The 26,622-nt window shown below is 45.2% G+C and overlaps 2 protein-coding genes across 4 annotated transcripts in view; one reads left to right on the top strand and one right to left on the bottom strand.

Annotated features, from left to right (window-relative positions):
- Nucleotides 1-26,622, bottom strand: part of CENPP (centromere protein P) — a 274,606-nt gene that overhangs the window by 2,279 nt on the left and 245,705 nt on the right. The gene's annotated exons all lie outside the window — the stretch shown is intronic.
- Nucleotides 1-26,622, top strand: part of ECM2 (extracellular matrix protein 2) — an 87,799-nt gene that overhangs the window by 1,671 nt on the left and 59,506 nt on the right. The window lies entirely within an intron of this gene.

Raw genomic sequence — 26,622 nt, 5'->3', positions numbered from 1 at the left:
CTGACCCAGTGCAGGGCTGGGCATGGGTTATTTAAGCTTACAGGCGATTTTCTAACTTCAAGGAAACAGTTTTTATGAGAAAATGTATACCTATGTGTTTTAAATGGAATGTGCTGGCTGATTTTTAAACCTCAAGCTCCTCTAAATTAATAACAACTGTGTGAGGAATGTAAAGGACATGTGGACGTGGCAGTGTGACTCAGGCTGGGCTGCAGCACACGAGGCCTGGGCTGGCTCCAGCGTGAGGCCTGCGGGTGGCAGAAACCGCTGCCGGCTGGGCCTCCAGGCAGCCATATGGGCCTCATGGGCAAAAGTAGGGTTTAGATTAGAAGCTTTCACTAAGAAATGGTGTATTCCCTTTGGTTTTTGAAGTAAACAAAAGTAGAAATGCTGACTTTGGAAGTAGCACAGGCCTCCCAGGGGTGGTGTGGGAAGTGCTTTTTCTATGTTAGGAATTGCCTGTGTGTCCAGCTCCCTTCATCACCTGGATGCTGATCAGAAACAGGGTGGGGTGTGGATGGGAGGCACCCAGGTGCCCTGAGGGGGTAGATAGGGATGCGATGAGGCACACAGTGGGGCTGGAGCCACTAGCAGATCAGCATGCTGCCTACACCACTGCATGTGATGTCTGGAAAGATGACCTACGCAGGGTTGGGCTCGATGTACCCCCGGCCTGTGTGGTCTGGAATACCTTCCATGAGAAGCAGCTGCACACAAAGGCAGGCTGACTGGGGAAGCATCAGCCTGGCATGGAAAGTGCTGTGGTTAGCGACATCACCATCTGCCACCAGGCCCCACTGGCACGTAAGGGGCAGATGGAAGTTTGTCCTAAGTGGTGGTTCAAAATGGGGATTTATGCAGCTGCTCACCATCTGCCTGGTGTTCTGTTGCAAATGGCTGATTTCCTGAGATGGGAACATGGGGGAAGGCCAGAGCGGGCCAGGCCGGAGCCCAGGAGGAGGGGTCAGGAACCCCACCTGGTCTTTAGTGGTGTTTCGCTTTGGGAAGCAGCCCTAGGGAACTGCACGGGGTAACACGGGCCCGGCTGAGTGCCAAGCAGCCTCGGAATATATGTGGTGCTGTAGCCTGCTCTCTCAGTAAGACTGTCCCTGCCCCACAACTGAATGCGTCCTTCTTTTTTACTCTACTTTCCCTGAATGCCTTCTTGTCCCCAACACTCCTTGGGCCAGGTTCAAGGGTCATCTCCCTGCTTCCATGGGGGCTGCAGAATGCATCTCAAACCCATAAGGAAGAAATTCCCAACTGAAATGCCTGATTCCCATAACCATATTTCTACTTCCTTAGTTTTTGCATTTTTTCATATTTCATCTCAATTATTATGCTACAAAAGTTCCTCAGAAAACCCCTCAGTTATTTAATGTACAACTGTGTATTTAAATTATTCACATGCCTCTAGGAGCACCCTCCACCCTGGAGATACAGCATGTCTCCTGCCAAGCAGCCCAGCCTCCCCATCCCTCATCAGGGCTCACGCTGAGCCGGGTGCCTTCCTCCAGCTAGACCTCCATAGCAAGCAGCACATTTAGGAAATGCGTTGCTGTTGGGAGACACAGCCACATGCCAGGTCCTGGAACAGGGGTGGGGTGGGGTGGCACCCTGGGCAGAGCACTGTGGCCTTCTAGGCTGGGTGTGCCTTCCCACCTCGGAGTGGAGACAAGCAGCATCAGCTTGTATGCTGCCAGGAACGCGTCCTGCAAGCCACAGCACCCTTAGAAATAAACGCCATTAACCTCTAGACAGACATATCATTTCAGGTGGGAAAGTCAGTTCTAGCAGCTGTTCTGTTTCCAAGGTGACCTAAGATCATCAGGTAACAAACATGTACTTCAAAAGTGGTTCTGTTCCTTCCTAGTCTAATAATTAAAAGGTGACCAGGCTGGTTTCTTTTAAAATAGCCAGAAATACTAATTAAGAAGGTAGACACACACATACACGTAGTGATCAATGCTGGAAACCCGTTAGAGGTAATTTCACAACTTCCTCCTCATACAGTTGTTAACATGCAGCTGTGCATGCAGGTGATGACAGTGGTTTCCAGATATTCACTGGCAGTTTTATCAGTACTAAGGTGTAAACTCATTATTTCATAAATCTCCAAGTGATGTCTAACACATTAAATCTGATGGTAGTTTAAAGTCTGTAAGTCCGGGGAGAGGAAATCCCGGGGCAAAATACTTCTAAAAACCGAAATCAGTCAAAGGGAGAAATAAAGTTTAAAACCCATTTATTGCTTACAAACTGCAGTCCCGGGCTGTCTCTCTGCTCCTGAAGAAGCCAGCAAGCCAGCAAGCAAGCAAGCCCCTCCCCTTAAGCTCTCAGGTTCAGACTCGCCCTCGGTTGCCTAGGTAATTACCAACAGACATGGAGATGAACTTCTCTCCACCCCTGAGGACATGCACTAAAGCCAGGCGAGATATTCTGGAAATGTTACAATTTTACCCAAACGGTCTCTTATAGTTTTTTCATGGAATCATAGGCTTTTTTAGTTTATAAGATCTTAAGTTTCCTAAAAAACAAAAATAATCACACACACACTGCCACACCCAATTTATCTACCCCTTCGCCTTTGCAAGCCCTGTGCCCTGACACGAGTCGCACAACAGTATTGGTACGAGGAAACAGGCTCAAAAAACTGAGATAGTTGCTCAAGATTACACAACCAGTAAGCTGATTCAAACCTAAGAGAATCAGATTCCAGCTCGTAAACTTCTGCCATATGCCCTTCCAAAGTTCAGATACCTGCTCTCATGACCACCGTGGGACACGATTCCTGCTGGCAACTGGCTTGATGGAATCAACAGAAACATTTTTGTTGGGGAACACAATTGCCACAAAAGTTTGTTCACATATTCCACATGACACACCAGACAGGAATAATGCAGCTGTACAGGCTCCCGATTTGGGTATGGGAAGTGGCTAGGCCTGCTTCTTATTAAAGGTCCCAGTTTCTCCTGGAGGAGGCAGGCTAAGCCAGGCCTTTCTCAGGTAAACCTCCTGCCAGGACAGGATAGACAGGCTCCCCCTCCTGCCTGCGGCCTCCTGTGGGCAGCCCCAAGCTGGGCATCCTCAAGTGCCATGCAGTCTCTGCATCCCTGTCCTCCACACACTCGCCATCCACAACATCATCTTTAAGACCCTCTCTAATGGTGGGCATTTCTGAAGGTGTTGGCAGGGTTTTAACCTGAAGCCTGATCAAGGCTGTGTGTTCCTGTACTCCGTTTTTGAGGCCTTTCATGTTTAACAATATTTAAACATTTCCCTCTTACATGACGAATAGTTTGGGTATAGAACTCAAAGTTTAAATAATACTTAAATTATATTTTATATATATAGTCCAAAGATGTACTCTAGAGTCCTTCCTGTGTCAAACACTTTCAGTGTTTAAAATGGGGAAGAGAATAAATGAGCCATGAGGAGTCCTCTATAAGGAGCAGGCCAGATAACCAGCACAGGAAGTATCTTCTGTAAATGAAATGAGAATGGTTGAAATTCTGCATTATTATCAAGAAATGACAGCTAAAGAAAAATACAATAAAATGAATTTTGGGCAAGAGGAAGACAAGCCTTGGTGGGTAGCCCAAAGGACACAGTAACCAAGTGCTTCAGGACAGTCCCCGTTCGCCTGCCACTACATGTTGAGTCAGAGCACCTCTGAGGCAAGGGTAGAGATTATGCCCACTTAAAAAATAAGAGGTGAGGCTCAGAGACATGCAAGGCTACTGCAACAACCAGAGCCCAAAGCAAAGACAAGCCAAGCTGGACTTCTGATCTGGGCAAATTTCGGGAGCCCTGTGGCCAGTTCAGAACTGATTGGAGCTGATATGCCCAAGACCAGCAGTGTATGTGTGCCAGGCCCCTCCACATAGGCAACTTCCAAGCCCTCCACCAAATTTTTGCAAAAGTAAACTTTAAGAATAGCTTTAGATTGACAGAAAACTGCAAAGGCAATGTGCGTTCCCATGTTAAAACCTAAGGCCACCACTTCTGTAAGTTGAGTCCACACTTTACTCAGCTCCCCTAGTTCTTGCTTATTGTCCTTTCCCCGTTTCAGGATCCCTGTGGCATCTGCGATGACTTACCTGGATGTCTTTTCCTCACTGGCCCCAGGAGCATGCTCAGTATTTTTCACTTAAAGAATCTTAGGAGAAAACGCATACTTGTTCTTTGGGTCCTGGAACAGCCTGCGCCCTGCTGTCTGGCCACAGACCACAGAGCAGCCCTGTCACTGCTGGCCCTTGTAGGCTGGGCTGGCTGCTCTGGGGCCTGGCCTGGTACTCAAAACAATGAAAACTCTTGTATTCATTTTCCAGAGACTTTTTTGGCTGACCTTAAGCTAATTTCTCTTCCTCAAGGACCCCTTAGTAACAGTATTTCCAGGTCAGCCCCTGCATGAGGAGGACCCCCCAACCCGATGCCCTCACAGACCCATGTCTCAGGCCTGCCCCATTCACAGGGGCTCTGGCCATCACACGTTGTGCTCCTCATGTGGCCAGTGGCCTGTGGGGGCCAGTTGACTGGGACGAGGCCTTTTCTTCAGAGCTTGCTTGGCTGGGAGGACATGGCTAAGGCCTCATAACCTGCAAAGAGCTGGGCAAGAGGAAGGTACCCCCAATCTGGGTATGCTCCCGGGGCTGCGCTGGCACTCTGTTCAGTGACAGGCGTATCCTAGTGAAGCTTTGGGGAAGTGCTGCTGAACCACAGTGGAATGCACAACACGCACAGCTGAATGGCTGCGACTCCTAAAGCTGAGCACACGTCCACACCGAGACCCAGCAGTCCCACCCAACAAATGCACATGGGTCACAAAGACATGCACCCAGCAGCACCATGTCCGAAGGCCAGAATCCGGGGAGGTGCAGGGACGGACCGTGGGGTGGACACCATCGCTCTGCACCAGCTGTGCAGGTGGCTCCATGCAGACAGCCTTCTGGGGGCTCTACGCAGTGATAGTGTAGAAATTACCAGCTGTGTATTTGGGATGTGTGCCTTTTTTTGTATGTATACACCTGAACAAAACCTAAAGACATGCATGTTGGCATCCCTGTGCTGTGAGTCTCTGACCTAGTGGAGGACACAGCCCACTGAGGTGCCACCGGCGCCATGTAACCAGCTGCAGGCTCCTCCCTCCATCTGAAGCTTTGTCCCGCCATCGCAGTGCCACCTGCCTGGCCTGCCCTGTCCCTCCTTTCCTGCTCTGGGGAGCAGTGTCCCTAAAGCCTGGAATTCTTTGTGTAGATACTCCAGGACTTGATCTGTGGTCACGCAGTCTGTCTTGCTGCCCTGACCACAGAGGCACAGGAGCCAACAGGCACCGCCATGTCTTTTTCACACGACTCTGGATTCCTGGTCCTGGAGGTGTTATCTCAGGCACAACAATTTCTGATTACTTTCTGAATTCCCTGGTAATGCTTTTGGTGCATTCCCATCCTCCTGATTATTTCAATGTGTGGAAAGGCTTAAAGTTGTCTGAAAAAATGGAGATTTTATTGTTGGTGCCCTCTTGGCTCATTTACACAGAAGTTCACATATTATTCAACTATAAATGCTGCTTCACATTTGAAATAAATGGGCCAAAAGCTGCAGCTTAGAGTCTTTGTACTAGGAACACTTTAATTGCAAACACTTTAAATGCTTATGAGCTTTCTACTTTCCTTTTCTAATATTCTACTAAGAATTCAGTGAACCTCTAAGTTCAAATAATATTTGAAGAAACATTATCTCCAGAGGCCAAAGCTGACCAAAGAAAGGGAAAGGCCTGTATGATTCTTAGCTTTGTTTGGATACAAAGACATCTTATTGAGGGTCAGGAAGGGACTCAGGCCCCAGGACTCCAGAGGGCACGTGGCACTGCCACCTGGGCCTCATCTCCCACAATGGGCACACGGCCCTCCAGGGCCTCTCCACAGAGCACCTGGGCGGGCTTCCTGGGAACACGCTGGGGACTTCTGGGGACCCATGCACCTCTTCATCTGCCCATTTTCCCATGCCATCCAGACCGGTCTGGGCTGGCTCAGCTGCTGAGGGAGCCAGACGAGGCCACAGCTTCTATTTCTGAGTCATGCTCTGCTTCTCTGGAGTGGCTGTGCTGAACCACCTCATTATGTGCTTCTTAACTTGTGTATATTCCATCTAGTTATTTTTCTGTTCTTTTGAGGATTCCTTCAAATCTAATTTTCTCTAGCAGTATCTAAGCTGTTATTTGATTTGTCCACTGGTTTTTAAATTTTTTTAATTCTTATGGTACTTACAAAAACTCACAGATGTGAACTTGTTTCTTTTTCCAATAGGCTGTTTTTAAATTAGGTTCCGTTTGCTGCGCCGGATAACAATCACGGTGATGACTTCAGCCATTTGCTTATCATTCCTGCATGGGCTGTTCTGCAGCTTTCACTTAGTGGAGGTTTATTTTTCCTGTGACTTGCAGTTCCTCACTGGGCACTTGCTTCCGGGCTGGTTTCCCTGACCGTTCTGGGCACAGGGTGTCCCCAGGGCTTTTCTGAGCCAGGGGCTGGTGGGGGGAGGTGGGCTGTACCTGGGCTGTGGTGGTGCCCACCTGACAACCTTCTGGAACCCTGAAACACCTCAGAATAAATACCAGGGATGAATGAGTCACACTGCACTCATGGAGCCACGTGAGGAGGGAGCCCAGTGGGCTGGTTCGCGCCACCCACAGTGGGTGCCCTGCGGGCCAGGAATTACAGCTCACCCAGTGAGGCTTGCACAGGGTGGTCAGCCCAGGGAGCGAGGTGGCCTGGCCTGGGGAGGGAAGAGGCCTGGGGGGTGAAGGGTACCGGGGAGTGAGGAGGCCCAGGAGGTGAGGGGGCCTGGTCCTGGGAACAGGGGGCCCAGGGAGACTGGGGGAGCAAGGACACCAGGCTGTGTGACCTGGGCCCCATAGCAGGTGGGTGTGGGTGCAGCAGGGGTAGCAGGAGGCCTGGGAACAGTCAGCAGCAAGTGTCAAAACAAGGTCACCCTCCTTACTGCACATCATCCCTAATTTCTTGACTCTCTAAATATTCACACAGTTCCAAAATTACCTTCCAAAACATGAGTGTTTTCATGTCATGATCCTGCTCAAAATCTTCAGTGATTTGGTGTAGAGCCCTAAGATAAGGTCCTCTGTGAACCCCCAAGGTGCGGTCCCCCAGCTCCTACAGGCTCTTGTGCTATCCCACATCATCTCTGTGCCCTCTTGTAGGTCCCCACCCACCCACCAGTTACAGAGGTCACCGTGACTGCAAAGAACTGAGCATACCATCCCTCTGACTAAATGGGGGCCACAGAGGGCCTGCCACTTGCCATGGGGACTGTCCCAGGGCCGTGGCAACAGTGAGGGCTGGGTGCCACGACCTATGGAGGGAAGCACTGGACGGAAGACAAGGGATTTGTTTTCCCAGATGTAAAACCTTGTTGGGAAACAAGGTTTTAAAGAAGAAACAGGAACAAGGATGCTTTTAGATAGACGTTTAACATAAAACCTCTGGAACTTTAGGAATGCACGTGGCCTAAGACAGGAGCAATTCTTGCAACTCTGGGCCCGTGCACTACAGAGTCAGCAGCTCCCCTGGGAGGTTAGAATGCACCAGTATGCTCATGCTTGGCTGGCACCAGGCTTGCTGGGGAGGAGCCCGTGTCCAGCCCAGGACGGCGGTCACGAAATGTGCAGGACTGCAGTGTTCGGACAACGGTCCTGATAAGCGAGAGCAGGGAGGACCGGCCACGGTGTCCGATGCAGCTGGAGGCTCCCGCACTACCCCAGTGCGGATTCCGCATGGGCCGTGACCCTGAGTTGCAGGGCCCGTGTGTACCACAGTGTTGAAGCCAGGAAGCCTGGTTGCCACCAAGTGCCCCAGCGCTGCCATCCTCCACAAAACACGATGAAGCCGGCTCAGCAGGGAGGCACGTGGAGGGTGCACTTGCGGTGCTGCAGCCTGGACCACTCGGCCTGCACCAGGGGCAGATGACGCTGCTCCTCTGGCGGTGGCAGCAGAGGGAAACAGTGTTTGTTCCGCTGGAGCCTACTTGGAATTAGTTTAAAAGCAAAATAACCCTTATCTACGCAGTTGTTTTTTTGTATGTTGTAACTAATGGTTTTTAACCACCCTCCAAAAAAAAAAAAAACAGTCTCGGTAATTCAAGTATATATTCAGAAAAAATGCCAAAAATGAAATAAAGTGACTAGTCTTTCAACCGTGACTGTAATTAAGGACAACCCTCCTAAGGCAGAGCTAAAACCATATCCCCTATGAATACTGTTGTAAATGAGTCAAATGCAAAGGAAATCCGTCAGTCAATCCTGACAGCTCAGCAGGCACAGAGCTGCACCAGGACGCCCTCCAACAGAGGGAATGCACCCACAGGGCTCCGTGGGAATCTGACGCAGCAGCCCAGCCGGTCTGCTAAACTGCTGAAACCCAGGGCCCCTGTCCTGGCACTAGGACTCCAGCCCTTCCAGGCAAAGTGCTTCTCACATGGTTACCTAACCTCACCATCCAATGGTCCTTTTCGTTCCATGGTGAATGGAGCGTGGCATGGGGTGGGCGGGCAGTGTTTTCAGAAGGACCATGGTGGGCATCATGAATGAGCAGCTTTAGGAGAAGCTGGAATCAAGTTCCTTGCTTTGTGTTCTTTGCCTTTGGTGAATCTCCGGAATCCTGAAAGGTCCTCTAACTATTTTTCCAGCTTCCCTTTTCTTGTGGAGAAGACAAACGAACCTCTTTCATTCTGCAATAGTTAGAAGTCTCACAACTGACTTTCCTAATTTTCTTTAAAATTTTTCTTCCTTGCCTTCATTATAATTAGCTATTATAAAACTTGCTTTCCCCTATATTAGTTGGGAAATTATAAGCTCTCCTCCTGTTTGCCAAATATCTTCTTAGATAGTTTACCATGCACACTCACCAAAGTCTGAATCAACCCATGCCTCAATCCTCACAAAGGACTTGCACAGCATTTCAGTTTCAGTCACCCTCTACTGCTGTGTACTTTCAAATTACAGCTTTAAAAAAGACCTCAATTGACATTGTCATGATCTTATTACATCATGTTTGATGCATTTCTCTTTGCTCTTCATTACTTCTTGCATCTCAAGCCTTTCTTCTGGGATCATTTTCTTGCTGCCTGAAGAATATCCTTTCATTCTAAAATGAATGTGTACAGAGGTAAATTCTCTCAGTGTCTGCTTATATGGCATTGTCTTTATTTTGTTTTCTCTTTTCCCAGTTTTGTGGAGATATAACTGACATGTAACACTGTATACAGATTCAATATTTGGGCCTATTGTGAAATAGTCACCATGCAACAAGTCTAGTTAACAACTATCACCTCATCACCTCACACAGTCACACTTTTTTTCTTGTGATGAGAACTTTTAAGATCTGCTCTCTTAACAACTTTTCAACTATGCAATCAGCATTACTAACTATAGTTGCTGTGCTGTACGTCGCATCCCCAGGGCTTATTTATTTTGAAACTGAAGTTTGTGTTTTGATCCCCTTCACCCATTTCACCCACACCCACCCCTCTTGTGGCACCCACCAATCTCTTCTGTGCATCTATGAGTTTGATTTTGTTTTTGTTTTTTGTTTTGAGACTTCACATAGAAGTGAAGCCATATGGTATCTGTCTTTCTCTGGTTTATCTCAGTCTAATACCCTCTAGGTCCACCCATGTTGTTGAAAATGGCAGGATTTCATTATTTTTTAGACTGACTACTGTTCTACTGTGTGCACATCACATTTTCCTTAACCAATCATCTGGAGATGGGCACTTGGGTTGTTTGCATTTCTGTCTTGGCTGCTGTAAATAATGCTGCAGTGGACACAGGATGTAGATGCTGCTACACTTTTCATTTTTGAGAAATTGTTTGCTGGTGGAGCAGGTCTGACAGCATTTTCCCCCAGGATCTTGATGTCATCAGTGGGCTGCTTTCCCATTTCCACAGCTGCTGGAAAGTCAGTTTGCTACTTTGAAGTGATGCAGTCCATTTTTCCTCTGGCTGCTTTAAAGATTTTCTTTTTGTCTTTGGCAATTGCAGTTTCACTATAAAATATTCAGGTAAGAATTTCCTTCCATATATTTTTCCTACTTCATTTGGCTTCTTGAGACTAGATTTTTTTAAATGCAGAGACTATAACATGTCTTAAGAATGCAAAAAATGCATGACTTGTGATGCACAAGGTCACAGAACCTGGCTGGCATCCCAGAAGCCCCCTGGCCTTCCTCATTTTCCTTTGCAGGGGACAACTACCTTGATTTTTATGCAAGTGACTTCCTTGTCTTCCTTTACAGTTTTTCCACTGAAATGTCAACCCCACACCCTACAGTTCAGTTCATCCCTTTTAAACCTCACGTGTACAGAATCATAAAATGTTTTTTGTTTGGGTTCTGCTGCCCAGGATGTTATTTGTGATATGCAACCATGATGTTGTGTTCTTTTCAATTCTGAATGGTATTTCATGGCATGAATACATCATAATTTACTATTTTCCCATTCTTCATTAAAGAATGTTTGGACTATTACAAATACTGCTGCTGCGATGTACATATTTCTTGGTATACTTGTGCACACATTTCTTTGGGATAAATGCCTAGGGGTATGTGTATCTTCAATCTGTAGAGGCGATATCAAAGTATTTGTACCAATTTACAGTCAAACAGCAGTGTATAAGAATACCTATTGTTCCATGTACTGCCAATTAATACTATTTTTTACTTCTTCATATTTTTTACTGATAGTCCTTTTACTATTAATTGCTCTGGGGGTGTGCAGTGGTGTCTCCTGTGATTTAAAATAGCTTTTCTTTTACCTTCCTAGTGGAGCTGAACACTTATATGCATTTATTGGCCATTTGAATTTTGATTTTTGTGAATAGTCTGTTCACATTGCATGCCCATTTTTCTACTGGGTATCTGTCATTTTCTTATTGATTTTTGGAGTTCTTTACATATATGCCTTGGTTTACCAAATGCTCAATAAAACATACCTGCCATACATACTTACGATTGTTTTTGCCATTTAATGTGTCTAAGATACATCTCATATCAATAAACATAAGTCTACTTTGTTATTTTTAAGGCAATAAGGTAAGCCACTGTATAGATCTATAATATAATATAGCCAACCTTCTACTGATAATCTTTTTGGCTTATTTATAATTTTGCACTATTTTATGCACTATACACATATCCTGTAAGATATTTTTGTACATTTGTGCAAAAAATGTTGTTAGAACCTTAGAAGCAGAATGGTGAAATGACCTATGGAGAAAGTCTACCATTTACATATTTGTCAGTGATGTGTAAAAGTGCTTATTTTGGAGAGATTTAAACTTCTTTTCTTTGGGCTCCTGAAGTTCTTACAGCCACTGCCCGCAGGCCTGGTTGCACCTTGTGGTTCATGGTCTTCTGTGAGAATCCTGAACACCTTCCAGGCCTCTGTGCTGAGACAGTGCATCACCCCACTCCACTTGCCTGTGCCTGTAGCAGGAGAGCTGGGAATGCCTCCAAGAAAAGGTCCTGCCACAGCAGGATGAGGGGAGTGCGCCTTTGTGCCTGTCAGTGGGGACACAGTCCCTCCCCTCTGGCATAAAGTCGCTGGGTGGAGTGAGCACTGCCCTTTAAAGTACTAAATTACAGGTTAGTTGTCTCAACAGTGTATGATGATGGATGATTCTAGTCTTCTTTACATTTTCCAGCAATTTCTAAATTTTCTATTCTGCCATAATTTGGGAGGAAATGTTTTAGTTCTGTTCTTTTTAAGATCAGAGTTTCATTTGAAAGGAAATGAGAAAAGAACTTAATTCAAAAATAATACTCTTGTACATAAACAAAAAGCCAGTACTTTCCAGAATTCTATTCTTGGAAAAATTCTATAATCCTGAATATAGTTCGAAAACCACTTCCACATATCTGGCAGAATTAAAATTCAATTTCTCTTTAAAAATGGAAATATAGCATAATAAATGGAGTTAACATTAGTTTTTCCTGCTCCTGGATGCTGAAAGATTCTGATGGAAATGAAATGATATCACTCACCAGTAATGGAGAAAAAAATGAGGCCATGGGCAGACACACTGTGTTTTGATTTACTGAACCTGGGACGAGCTCACTTTCTCCCCCATGAGTGATGCTTTGCTGGCAGCCAGTCCTCCCCTCACCAAAAGCCTCTGTTGATGCTGTGGCTGCTCTGGTTACAGCCATTGCCTTCAGACAGTATATCAGTGTAAAAGAATCCCCATTCCCAGCAAATGTGGAAACTGCCACATGTGTAATCATCTCACAAGCCTCACGCGAAGCATGGGCTCCAGGGTCTGCAGGAGGAAAATTACAGGAACAGAAGAGCTCAGCAGGCTGTGGCTGCTCTTTGCAGAGTGCCAGACAGGACCCGTGAGGTGCCTCCCCTTAAAGATATGACGCTGGGCATGATACCCAGTCCTGGGGCGGGGTCCACAATGCACCCCCTGCTGGTATGTGGCCACTGTCCCTGCATTGCATCTTTCTTCAGATGTGGGCAGTCTGGGCCCCCCACCCAGAGGCTGGTGGGTTTGGGGCCACAGAGGGGATGAGAGTTGGTCCCCTGATGCCCCTTCCTCCCATGTCTGCTGTGGAAGAGGGGACTCAGATCAGCCTGAGTCCATTGGCCCCATTTCTCAGCAAGTTGGGTTTCTCAGTTGGCCTTCCTTCTCTGTGAACAAGACACACCACATGGCATCAGGTGTCTGCCTTACTGGGAGCACATGGGTGCACGCAAGTGGGCACCAGCACTACGGGCTCGCCAGTGCCCCTCAGCCCCAGGCCACAGGTGCAGGTGTGCAGGACAGGCAGACCCCACTCTGCTACGGACACATGGACGCACCTATTCTTGGGTTATATCTTAAAATCCTACAACTAAGTACTGAGTCACATGTTTCATTTTTCACTTTGCACGCACACACTTATGGCAAAAAACAACTTACTATAGTTTTAAAGAATGGAAATTGATATGTAAATACCAAATGTGGTTTTCTTTGTACAAAATTTCTCCTGAAACCTAAACTACCTTGAACTCTTGACAGAATATCACATGTATTTGCTTGTACAAAACAGGTTAGTTTGTATAAGGAAATAATATCCTGACTGCAGGGATATGATACAAACTCGTATCTCCACCCAAGCCTAAACTTAGATAAACAGCTATAACTTAGATATACAGCTATGAAAAGCAAAGATGAATGTAAATTTAAGCTGCTCCAACCAGTAAAACCTGTGGTTAGGCAAACCTTACATTTCTGCATCTATCTCTACAAATTATCTACAATACCAAACACAGGAGGAGTAACAAGTTTGGGGGCCAGCCAGCATGCCATGCTCCTCTGGATGTGCTGATGAGGTGCTGGGGAGCCAGGCCGACCCAACCACATGGAAGCCAGTCATCTGGGTACAGGGCTCAGCAGTGCCAGCTGGACTGCTTTATGCTTCTTAATAACAGGACCCTAAGACCGAGCAAGGATGGAGGGAGAAGAGGCTGAGGACTACGGACATTTGCCACAAGGAAGGACAGCAAGTCAGGAGACGGGCCTCCAAGAGTGTGGAGATCACAGGAAGTGACAAGGAGGGCACACGGGGGGACTGGGCCTCAGCAGCACTGGGCCTGTGGGACGGGGCCAGGAGGCACCTCTGTGGGGAACACAGTGTGGAGGGCATGGGAGGCTCTTTCAGGCTAACAGAAGATTTGAGTGTATCAATAGGTGAAGAAGACCAAATTAAGATCATGCAAACAGCCAATACTGAGTCAAGGACATGGGGGAACAGGCCTCACTCTGATCCCCCATTTAACACTGGGCTCGAGGGTCACACTCTGGGGACAGGGGAGGCATTCAGGCTCAGGCCATAAGCTTTAAAGGATGGACACTGGGAGGAGTGAATTCCCCTCATTTTCCTCCCAAGTGTAGTCAAGTCCGGAGACACCCCTGGGCCAATATGCAGATGACCCCCCTACACCAAACCATGTCAGAAGTTGCCTGTATTAGTGTTGCACCAGGAACACTTCCCTCATCTCAAGAGCCATGTACATGAAGAGACACAGGACATCATGGAGGACACCACTTTGGGGCACCATGCTGTCACCCTGAGATCCTACACCACATTCTTAACAGAGGTTGACAGATTTCTCCCTAAGTATCTTTGTCCCTGAAAACGATGGTTTCCACTCATGACACTTCTTGGCTTCCAGGCATCTGAACTTGGCTCCAGGCTGCCCTCCTCTGGTCCGGCCCCTCCCTGCTAAGCAAGGCATCCGTGGGCTCTCTCAGCCTTAGCCTCCCCTTGAGAGCCTCCTCTGGGCACTAATGCCCCAAATTTCCTGCCCAAGTAGGAATTCAAAATAAAGGCCATAACCATGCTGATGGATCTGCAGAGAAATATGCAAGAGCTAAAGAAGCAAGTACAGAGGGAGACTACAGAAATAAAACAATCTCTGGAAGGACTTAAGAGCAGACTGGATGAGGTGCAAGAAGCCATTAATGGAATAGAAATCAGAGAACAGGAACACAGAGAAGCTGAGGCAGAGAGAGATAAAAGTACTTCCAGGAACGAAAGAATATTGAGAGAACTCTGTGACCAATCCAAACGGAACAATATCCGCACTGTAGGGGTACCAGAAGAAGAGAGAGAAAAAGGGATAGAAAGTGTCTTTGAAGAAATAATTGCTGAGAACTTCCCCAAACTGGGGGAGGAAATAGTTGCTCAGATCACAGAAGCACACAGAACTCCCAACAGAAGGGACCCAAGGAGGACAACACCAAGACACATAACAATTAAAATGCAAAGATCAAGGACAAAGACAGAGTATTAAAGGCAGCGAGAGAGACAAAAAAGGTCACTTACAAAGGAAAACCCATCAGGCTATCATCAGACTTCTAAATAGAAACCTTACAGGCCAGAAGAGAATGGCATGATATATTTAATGCAATGAAAACAGAAGGGCCTTAGCAGACTCAGAGACTCCAAGAATGAACTAGTGGTTACCAAAGGGGAGGGGTGTGGGAGGGCTAGTGGGGAAGGAGGGAGAAGGGGACTGAGGGGTATTATGTTTAGTACACATGGTGTGGGGGATCACAGGGAGAACAGTGTATGACATAGAAGGGACATAGTGGATCTCTGGCAACTTGCTATACTGATGGACAGTGACTGCATTGGTGTATGGGTGGAGACTAGATAATATAGGTAAATGTAGTAACCACACCATGTTTTCATGTGAAACCTTCATAAGAGTGTATATCAATCATAACTCAATAAAAAATAAATTTTAAAAAAAGAAACAGAAGGGCCTTGAACCAAGAATACTGTATCCAGCACGATTATCATTTAAATATGAAGGAGGGATTAAATAATTCCCAGACAAGCGAAAGTTGAGGGACTTTGCCTCCCACAAACCACCTCTGCAGGGTATTTAAGAGGGACTGCTCCAGATGGGAGCACTCCTAATGCTACATAGATGTCACGAGAGAAAATAAAATCACAGCAAAGAAAGCAGACCAACCAAATACTAACTAAAGGCAAAAAATAAAATCAACTACCCACAAAAGCAGTCAAAGGAAACACAAAAGAGCACAGAACAAAACACCCAACAGATGAAGAACAGAGGAGAAAGAATAAGAAGGGAGAGAGAAATAAAGAATCATCAGTGTTTATTATAGCTCAATAAGTGAGTAAAGTTAGACAGTAAGATAGTAAAGAAGCTAACCTTGAAACATTGGTAACCACGAACATAAAGCCTGCAATGGTAGTAAATACATATCTTTCAATAATCACCCTAAATGTAAATGGACTGATCGCACCAAATAAAAGGACACAGAGTAATAGAATGGATAAAAAGGCAAGACCCATCTCTATGCTGCTTACAAGAGACGCACCTCAAACCTAAAGACATGCACAGACTAAAAGCCAAGGGATGGAAAAAGATATTTCAAGCAAACAACAGGGAGAAAAAAGCAGGTGTTGCAGTAGTATCAGACAAAATCGACCTCAAAACAAAGAAAGTAACAAAAGATAAAGAAGAACATTACATAATGATAAAGGGGGCAGTCCAACAAGAGGATATAATCATTATAAATATATATGCACTCAACACAGGAGCACCAGCATATGTGAAACAAATACTAACAGAACTAAAGGAGGAAAGAGAATGCAATGCATTCATTTTAGGAGACTTCAACACACCACTCCCTCCAAAGGAGAGATCCACCAGACAGAAAATAAGTAAGGACACAGAGGCACTGAACAACACACTAGAACAGATGCACCTAATACACATCTATAGAACTCTACATGCAAAAGCAACAGGATACACATTCTTCTCAAGGACACATGGAACATTCTCCAGAATAGACCAAATACTAGGCCACAAAAAGAGCCTAAGTAAATTAAAAATATTGAAATTCTACCAACCAACTTCTCAGACCACAAAGATATAAAACTAGAAATAAATTGTACAAAGAAAGCAAAAAGGCTCACAAACACATGGAGGCTTAACAACATGCTCCTAAATAATCAGTGGATCAACGACCAAATTAAAATAGAGATCAAGCAATATATGGAAACAAATGACAACATAAAGCCCTAACTTCTGTGGGACGCAGCGAAAGCACTTAAGAGGAAAGTATATAGCAATCCAGGCCTAATTAAAGAAGGAAGAACAACCTTAAATGAAATAGTCTAATGTCACAATTATCGAAATTGGAAAAAGAAGAACAAATGAGGCCTAAAGTCAGCAGAAGGAAGGACAAAATAAAGATAAGAGAAGAAATAAATAAAATTGAGAAGAATAAAACAATAGAAAAAACTCAGTGAAACCAAGAGCTGGTCCTTTGAGAAAATAAACAAAATAGATAAGCCTCTAGCCAGACTTATTAAGTGAAAAAGAGAATCAACACACATCAACAGAATCAGAAATGAGAAAGGAAAAATCACAACGGACCCCACAGAAATACAAAGAATTATTAGAGAATACTATGAAAATCTATATGCTAACAAGCTGGAAAACCTAGAAGAAATGGACTACTTCCTAGAAAAATACAACCTTCCAAGACTGACCAAGGAAGAAACAGAAAATCTAAACAGACCAATTATCAGCAATGGAATTGAAGCGGTAATCAAAAAGCTCCCCAAGAACAAAACACCCGGGCCAGACGGATTTACCTTGGAATTTTATCAGACATACAGAGAAGACATAATACCCATTCTCCTTAAAGTTTTCCAAAACATAGAAGAGGAGGGAATACTCCCAAACTCATTCTATGAAGCCAACATCACCCTAATACCAAAACCAGGCAAAGACCCCACCAAAAAAGAAAACTACAGACCAATATCCCTGATGAACGTAGATGCAAAAATACTCAACAAAATATTAGGAAACCAAATTCAAAAATACATCAATAACACAAGTGGGATTCATCCCAGGGATGGAAGGACGGTACAACATTCAAAAATCCATCAACATTATCCACCACATAAACAAAAAGGACAAAAACCACATGATCATCTCCATAGATGCTGAAAAAGCATTCGACAAAATTCAACATCCATTCATGATAAAAACTCTCAAAAAAATGGGTATAGAGGGCAAGTACCTCAACATAATAAAGGCCATATATGAAAAACCCACAGCCAACATCATACGGAACACCGAGAAGCTGAAAGCTTTTCCTCTGAGATTGGGAACAAGACAGGGATGCCCACTCTCCCCACTGTTATTCAACATACTACTGGAGGTCCTAGCCATGGCAATTAGAGAATACAAAGAAATACAAGGCATCCAGATTGGTAAAGAAGAAGTCAAACTGTCACTATTTGCAGATGACAGGATATTGTACATAAAAAACCCTAAAGACTACACTCAAAAACTACTAGAATATTGGAATTCAGCAAAGTTGCAGGGTACAAAATTAATACACAGAAATCTGTGGCTTTCCTATACACTAACAATGAACTAACAGAAAGAGACATCAGGAAGACAACTCCATTCACAATGGCATCAAGAAGAATAAAACACCTAGGAATAAACCTAACCGAGGAAGTGAAAGACCTATACCCTGAAAACTACAAGACACTCTTAAGAGAAATTAAAGAGGACACTAACAAATGGAAACTCATCCCATGCTCTTGCCTAGGAAGAATTAATATTGTTAAAATGCCCATCCTGCCTAAAGCAATCTACAGATTCAATGCAATCACTATCAAAATATCAACAGCATTCTTCAACGAACTGGAACAAAGAGTTCTAAAATTCATATGGAACCACCAAAGACCTGAAATAGCCAAAGCAACCCTGAGAAGGAAGAATAAAGTGGGGGGGATCTCGCTCCCCAACTTCAAGCTCTACTTCAATGCCACAGTAATCAAGACAATTTGGTACTGGCACAAGAACAGAGCCACAGATCAGTGGAACAGAATAGAGACTCCAAATATTAACCCAAACATATATGGTCAATTAATATATGATAAAGGAGCCATGGACATACAATCGGGAAATGACAGTCTCTTCAACAGATGGTGCTGGTATAACTGAACAGGTACATGTAAGAGAATGAAACTGGATCACTGTCTAACCTCATACACAAAAGTAAATTCGAAATGGATCAAAGACCTGAATGTAAGTCATGAAATCATAAAGCTCTTAGAAGAAATCATAGGCAAAAGTCTCTTAGACATAAACATGAGTGACTTCTTCATGAACATATCTCCCCGGGCAAGGGAAACAAAAGCAAAAATGAACAAGTGGGACTATATCAAGCTGAAAAGCTTCTGTACAGCAAAGGACACCATCAATGGAACAAAAAGGTATCCTACAGTATGGGAGAATATATTCATAAATGACAGATCCTATAAAGGGTTCACATCCAAAATATATAAAGAGCTCACACACCTCAACAAACAAAAAGCAAATAATCCAATTAAAAAACGGGCAGAGGAGCTGAATAGTCAGTTTTCTAAAGAAGATACTCAGATGGCCAACAGACACATGAAAAGATGTTCCACATCGCTAATCATCAGAGAAATGCAAATTAAAACCACAATGAGATATCACCTCACCCACTAAAGATGGCTACCATCCAAAAGACAAATAACAACAAATGTTGGTGAGGTTGTGGAAAAAGGGGAACCCTCCTACACTGCTGGGTGGGAATGTATGTTAGTTCAACCATTGTGAAGAGCAGTATAGAGGTTCCTCAAAAAGCTCAAAATAGAAATACCATTTGACTCAGGAATTCCTCTTCTAGGAATTTACCCAAAGAATGCAACAGCCCAGTTTGAAAAAGACAGATGCTCCCCTATGTTTATTGCACTATTTACAATAGCCAAGGAATGGAAGCAACCTAGGTGTCCATCAGTAGATGAATGGATAAAGAAGATGTGGTACATATACACAATGGAATATTCTTCAGCCACAAGAAGAAAACAAATCCTACCATTTGCAACAACATGGATGGAGCTAGAGGGTATTATGCTCAGTGAAATAAGCCAGGTGGAGAAAGACAAGTACCAAATGATTTCACTCATATGTTGAGTATAAGAACAAAGAAAAACTGAAGGAACAAAACAGCAGCAGAATCACAGAACCCAAGAATGGACTAACAGTTACTAAAGGGAAAGGGACTGGGGAGGATGGGTGGGAAGGGAGGGATAAGGGTGGGAAAGAGAAAGGGTTTGTGGGGGGGACTTTGTGAAGGGGGAGCCTAGTAAACATAATGTTCTTCATGTAATTGTAGATTAATGATACCAAAATAAAAAAATAAAAAAAAAAACCCCAACTTTTGGGATTGTTGATCCTATCTACTGTATATTTGTTTTGTACTTCATTGATATTTTTGCTCAATATTTCTGTTAAACACTCTCAAGATAAAAAGCTTTGCCAGGTACTCTTGGAGCAAGGCTAGTGATTCCTCAGCCTTTTAAAATGCCTCATTGATGACTTTTAAGATGCTTTATATGGACCCAGCTTTTTCAGTTGTCTTTGATAGTAAGGTGGTAGGACCACCTTATCTGCCAGTGTTGGATATAAAAAAACTGAAAGTTTCAAGTGTATACTTTAAAAATTTATGCTATTTGTATGTATTACCTATTCAAAAATATGAAAATCACTTAAAAATTGAAATGGCAGGAAAATGGGCATTCTTTGTTTCTGGTTGGAGCACGAATCATTAGTATCTTTTTGGAATGCAGTCTGGAAACACACATGAAACTCAAAGAGGAGACAGGACCCAAAGCCAAGGGCAGGTGCTACCCCGCCTGTTAGCACTCCCAGTGCCCATGTTCCAGGGCACAAGCCATCAGAGCAACCCAGCACAACAGTGAGAAGTAGCCAGGGAGACACCTGTGCTGAGCGGACAGGACACAGAACAGGCCTGGGAGGGACAGGCTGCCTTCCTGAGAGGGCCCTGCTGACCTTCCTGAGCTTTGCTCTATGGCAGAGCTGTTGCATGGAAAGCAAACATCCCCTTAAAGGGTGAGCCCACCCACTGGAGCTCTCCACCTCCACACAAACTCCCAGAGGCCATTGCACCCAGATGCCAGGGATGGGGGATGGGGAAGTGGAGGGACAGGAGGCCACATCACCCCACCTTGTGGCCCGGGCACCGAGGGACCCACTCCCCTCCTTGCTGAGGACCAACATCAAACTGCAGAGCCCGGTCACAGCCAAGTGTCAGGACATAGTTAGGCTGCAGTTATAAAAGGGAGGAAACTTGAATTTCAGTGTTTCCATGTACTATTGTGGTTAAAATCGTTTCTGCAGAAGGGCTCATGGAACAGTCCATCCAGCACAATATGCTGTGCAGTGACCTCAGAAACATCCAGCCTGGTTTCTGAAACCTTGCCAATCCTGAATTGATAACTGCTGCCACTTCTCCATGCTTCTTTCAGTTACTTCTGATAGTTTAAATTCTTTAAAAAGGTTACTCTTTTTCTGTTCTGATTAGAAAAAAGCTCAAAATGTTATAAAATTCTGTTATAAAAATACAGAATTACATAGTACCCCAGAATTCCATTACCCACACAACACCACTATTAACAGTCTGTGGCTTATTCCTTCCAGTTTGTTCTCTATGGAGATGCTAAATTGCATACTTTAAAAGAAGGTAAGATCATACCATGTGTACTGTTTTGAAATTTCCATTTCTTCTTGGTGTGTACTGTGGATGACTCTGTGTCTGCACAGCAGTTACTTCAGCTTCTCTATGGAGCTTTATGGCAGCCCTTTGTTCCCTATCAATATACAACTGGATTAACTTTTTTATTTTTTCAGGGTTACAATGCTTCAAAGTACTTTCTCAGTGGCACGCTTGTGGACAGAGAGATGTGTTTTCATCATGGATCCCTAGCAGGGAAATACTGGACAAAGCATATCCGTTGTTAAGCTGTCCTCAAAGAACACAAGTTTTTGTTTGCCCTAAATACTGTGTCCAACACTAGATGTCATCAATATTTTTTTCACCCCAAACTATGTATTTCAGATCACATCACATTCTTTCAAAGACTGTTTTTTTTAGAGCAGCTTTGGATGCACAGAAAAACAAAGATTTTAACCCCCTACAGATGGTGCCCTGCTGAGCACTCACTGACATGCCATCGTCACCCAGAGTCCATAGTTGATATTAGCTCACTCCTGGTGTTGGACCTGCTATGGGCTTACACAACTATATGACGACACTATCTATCCACCATTGTGGTGTCAGAGCAGAGTCAATGCCTGAAAAATCATCTGTGATTTACCTGTTATTCCCTCTCAGCACCTGCCCCTGGCAGCCACTGATCTCCTTACTGTCTCCACAGGTTTGTCTTTTCCAGGATGTCATACCCTCCTTCACTAGTGATACGCATTCAGGGTTCCTCCATGTCTTCACAGCTTGATAAACAATTTCCTTTTAGCACTGCTATTCCTTTGTCTGGATAGATCAGTTTGTTTATCCACCTACTTGCAGAAGAACATCTTGTTTGCACATGTTTTGGCAACTGTGAATAAAGCTGCTGTAAACATCTGTATGCAGGTTTTTCTGAGGATAAGTTCTCAACTTGTTTGGGTAAATACAAAGGAGCATGAATGACAGATCCTATAGTAAGAACATGTTTAGTTTTCTATGAAACCACCAACTGCCTTCCAGAGTGGCTGCCCCACCAGCATCCCACCAGCAGTGATGACAGTACCTGGTGCCCACATCCTCATCAGCATGTGGGTTTTTGTTCTGGATTGCTGCAGTTCTAATAGGTGTTTGGTGTATCTCATTGTCAATGTAATCTTTTCTCACTATGTGTATGTATTTTGGGAAAATGTGAGGAATTCTCCCCTCTCTAATGCTAGATTCTTCCCAAATGTTTAGTGATCTGGGTACACAGGATTAAAACACTGACCCAAAGCTCTGCACATGTTGTAGAGATGCCAAGTCTGTGCTGTACTGGGTTGCACTAGTAGCGGGTTTGGATTCTGAACTTGGAGTTCCCTGTTTCACCAGCCCCCACGAGCCAAGTGGATGAGAACATGGGTCCAATTTGGAGGCAAATGTCTAATCCTTGGAACAAATGATGGAGACATAAGGAGGATTGGAGTCACCTCCCAGGATCTGAACCTGGAACCCCACATTGCTGACCTCCTCCATATTGGCCTGTGGTGCTGTCCATGAGCCCATATGCCTTTAGTCTGTAGGAATTTCTCAGCATTTCTTGCTTTCTAATAGTGAGACAGGGACAGTGGGTATTGTCAGAGTAGGATGAGGGCCTCTGGAAAAACCAAGACTGGATATTTACAGTCAGAGCAATGTAACTACATGCAAGGAAACCCCCTACCAAAACTCTGTGTTAAACTGTGGGTAAAATTGTAACATTTCCAGGATATCTCGCCTGGCTTTAGTGCGTTTTACATATCCTCAGGGGTGAAGAGAAGTTCATCTCCATGTCAGTGGGCAACTGAGAGCGTGTCTGAACCTGAGAGGTTAAGGGGAGGGCCTTGCTTGCCTGCTGGCTTCTTCCAGAGCAGAGGAGAAAGATGGCTTGGGACTGCAGTTTGTGAGCAATAAAAGGGGTTTTAGACTTTATTTCTCCCTTTGACTGATTTCGGTTTTTAGAGTTATTTTGCCCCGGGATTTCCTCTCTCCGGATTTACATTCTGGCACAGTCGGCAGGGTGCCTCTGAACCCCAAAATCTGTAATAATGGTGTGACCTTTGGGAGGGCCGCTCCTGTGGATGGTGGGGAGGCCCCAGTGGATGCAGGGGCAGAGGGTGTCGCTTCACCTATAGTCTACAGTCATACACCAGGAGCCGTCTGGCTTTCTCTCTGGCCACACTGGGGAATTAAAAGGACTATGAGTGGGCTTTATGATGCCCACCCTCTCCAACTCCTATAGTGTTTCTCCAATTTCCTTGTGTCCCCCAGGCAATTTATACTACTTAGTATTTGTCACACACACACCCCACTTTGCATGCTGCTGTCCCCTCTACAGCAGACATTCTGGACACCCTCAGCCATGAACTGGGAACGTATCATTATGTAGTAGACCTTGCTAATGCTTTCTTCTCTATTAACATAGCACAGGAAAGCCAGGAACAGTTTGCCTTCATTTGGGAAGGCCAGCAGTAGACATTCACTGTCCTTCCACAAGGATAGCTCCACAGTCCCACCATCTGTCACAGACTTGTAGCCCAGGACTTGGCCACATGTAAGAACCACAAACAGTGCAGTTGTATCACTATATTGATGATATTATGCTCACATCTGATTCTCTTTCAGATCTAGAAGTGGCAGTTCCTAGAGGGTTGCAAAATCTGCAGGAAAAAGGATGGACTGTGAACAGCACCAAGGTTCAGGGACCCAGTTTGTCTGTGAAATTCTTGAGGGTTGTCTGGTCAGGTAAAACTAAAGTTGTTCCTAAAGCAGTTATAGACAAGGTCCAGGCTTTCCCCACCCCTACCATTGTGGCAGTATTACAAGAGTTTTTGGGTCTTTTGGGCTACTGGAGAATGTTTATCCCACCCTTGGCACAAATTCTGAAGCCCTTAGACTGGGTGGTATGAAAGGGCATCAGGTGGAACAGGGATGATACATGTGCAGCTGCTTTTACTGCTGCCAAGTGGGCAGTCAAGGCCATAGAGGCCTTGAGTGTGATGGACTCATCAAGGCCCTGTGAGCTAGATGTCCATGTAACCGAAGATGGTTATGGATGGGGTCTTTGGCAGTGGCTTGAATGGACACTCCAACCTATTGGGTTCTGGTCACAATTATGGAAAGGAGCAGAGGTCCAGTACACCTTGATAGAGAAGCAACTGGCTGCTGTGTACCATGCATTGCTGGCTACGGAGCCCATTGCTGGAACAGCTCCGACCAAGGTAATAACTACCTATCCGGGGTGGGTGCAAGACTGGACCCAAAGGCCATGGAGTGCTGTGGCTCAGACACCTACACTGGCCAAATGGGGCACATATTTACAGCAGTGCAGAGCCCTCTCCACTAGCCCCTTAAGTGGAGAATTCCAATGCTTATTGGGGCCCGTGACCTATACCAGTGGAAAGCAGGAAGAACTTGCTTTTGAGCCATTGGTAGCCGAGACTCCTTATTAGGAAGGAAAAGCCCCTATACCTGAAGATGCTTGGTACACAGACAGCTCTAGTCGTGGGCAGCCTCTGAAGTGGAGGGCTGTGGCTTTCCATCCTAAGACTGAGACAATATGGATGGAGGATGGACAGGGGAAGTGTCGCCAGTGGGCTGAGTTGCAGGCAGTATGGCTCGTGATCACCCAGGAGCCTTCCCCCATAGTTGTCTGCACTGACAGCTGGGCCTTCTGTCATGGCCTGACCCTGTGGCTACTGATGTGGTACTATGCCAACTGGATGGTTGGTCACTGGTCCCTTTGGGGGCAAGAGTTGTGGCAAGACATAGTGGCCTCAGGTCAGACTAAAACTGTACTGTATGTCATGTGACTGGCCATTTGCCTTTGGCATCCCCAGGGAATGATGAAGCAGACACATTGGCTCATGTGTGCTCTCGCTGGAAGGAAATCCTGCCTCTGATGTGGCCCAATGGCTGCACCAGTGTTTGTTGCACGCGGGGCAAAAACAATGTGGGCTGTAGCCCATCAGTGGGCTTGCCATTGACCTTTGAAGAAGTCAGCAAAGCCTGGAAGGAGTGCCTTGTGTGCTCTAAGAGGGACTTATACCAAGTCCCACAGCAACATGGGACAATAGTAAGGGGGGCCAATACCCCTTGTCAGGTGGCAGATAGACTATATTGGGCCTCTGCCCATATCAGAAGGATATCGGTATGCCACGACTTGTGCGGACATAGCTACTGGACTATTGATTGCTTTTCCTGCACGTCGTGCAGATCAGCAAACCACCAAGAGGGGGCTGGAGTGTCTCTGTGCAGCCTATGGCCAGACGGAGGTGATTGAGAGCAATCAAGGCACCCACTTTACTGGACATGCGTTACAAGAATGGGTACAGCAATTAGGAATAAAGTGGAAATTTCATGTAACATATAATCCTACCGGGGCAGGATGATAGAGAGGTACAGCAGTTTGTTGAAATCTGGCCTGAAGTTGGTCACCAATAGTCTATGGGGTTGGTCAGTTTGCCTATGGACAGTGCTGTGGCGTTTGAAAGAGAAGCCACAAAAAGGAGCTTTGAGCCCTGGGGATATGCTCACACACCTTGCTGCTTCTCCTATATAATTGTACGTCCAAACCAAAGAGGAGCTATTGAAGTCAGCAGAGCAACACCCTCCTGCCAGCCCCTACTGCATTAAACCCTGGAGACTCTGTTGAGTGGACATGGTCCTGGACATTTTGACACATGGACCAGCAATGTCTGGCTCTTCTGGCACATTGGGGGAAAGGCCTGGAAGCTGGCTTTGTGTGTATTCTTGGAGTAACAGCTGAATGGCCCCAAAGGTCACAGTAGAGTACCCAAAACATCCAGGAGGTAAGAGCATCTTGTGGGGAAGTTTTATTTTATCTTTATGGCCAGTGCATGTATTTCCTGTAGCCCCCATCTGTAACCCCCACAGGGAGGGGTATGAAAGTCTGGTATATTAGACCAGGATGATATCTCATTCCTGCCACTGTTCTATCACAGGATCACTCTCTTGCTTGCATGCTACCTGATGGACAAGATTTGCCTATGCTGGTGTCATTAAAACATGTATCTTATCACCCTTATGGTCATTTTCTCCAACAGTCCTTGTGGCCTGAATGAACCCCCTGGCTGCAGCTGTCGCATGATGATTGCTCTGAACCCTCAGCTACTGCCTGCCTATGGAATGGACGAGCTATGGAGTTAATCTGTATAAGACTTTGAACCTAGCTGAATCCTCTGGCTTGAGGATTGTCACAATTTTATTGCTGTTGCGATTGTTTTGTCATTAGTCTGGTCACAATGCTCCAGTTTTCCTGTCCAGGGACCATTGCTGAAGAAGGGGAACAAGTAGATAGTAAGGTGATATTTCTGGAGGTGCGGCCTGTGGGTAAAATTGTAACATTTCCAGGATATCTCGCCTAGCTTTAGTGCATTTGCATATCCTCAGGGGTGGAGAGAAGTTCATCTCCATAACCTGTGAAACCCAGGATGTGTTTGAACCT

This window comes from Manis javanica, chromosome 2, assembly GCF_040802235.1.
Source record: "Manis javanica isolate MJ-LG chromosome 2, MJ_LKY, whole genome shotgun sequence".
Taxonomy (NCBI): domain Eukaryota; kingdom Metazoa; phylum Chordata; class Mammalia; order Pholidota; family Manidae; genus Manis; species Manis javanica.
Note: the sequence above shows the minus strand (reverse complement) of the source record. Positions and strands in the feature narration are given on the sequence as shown.